Below are 413 nucleotides of genomic sequence, written 5' to 3'. Positions count from 1 at the left end.
GAGGTGTGTACAGGGTTACTCGTGCCCCTGGAGGTGTGTACAGGGTTACTCGTGCCCCTGGAGGTGTGTACAGGGTTACTCGTGCCCCTGGAGGTGTGTGCAGGGTTACACATACTTCTGGAGGTGTGTGTGCAGGGTTATCCGTGCCTGTGGCGGTTTGTGCAGGGTTACACGTGCTTCTGGAGGTGTGTGCAGGGTTACCAGTGCCTCTGGAGGTGTGTACAGGGTTACCAGTGCCTCTGGAGGTGTGTACAGGGTTACTCGTGCCCCTGGAGGTGTGTACAGGGTTACCAGTGCTTCTGGAGGTGTGTGCAGGGTTACACGTACTTCTGGAGGTGTGTGCAGGGTTACCAGTGCCTCTGGAGGTGTGTGCAGAGGGCGCTGCATTGGGAGGTCCCAGTCTGGCCCGCCCT

This window comes from Mustelus asterias, chromosome 7 (genome assembly GCF_964213995.1).
Source record: "Mustelus asterias chromosome 7, sMusAst1.hap1.1, whole genome shotgun sequence".
Classification (NCBI taxonomy): domain Eukaryota; kingdom Metazoa; phylum Chordata; class Chondrichthyes; order Carcharhiniformes; family Triakidae; genus Mustelus; species Mustelus asterias.
Note: the sequence above shows the minus strand (reverse complement) of the source record.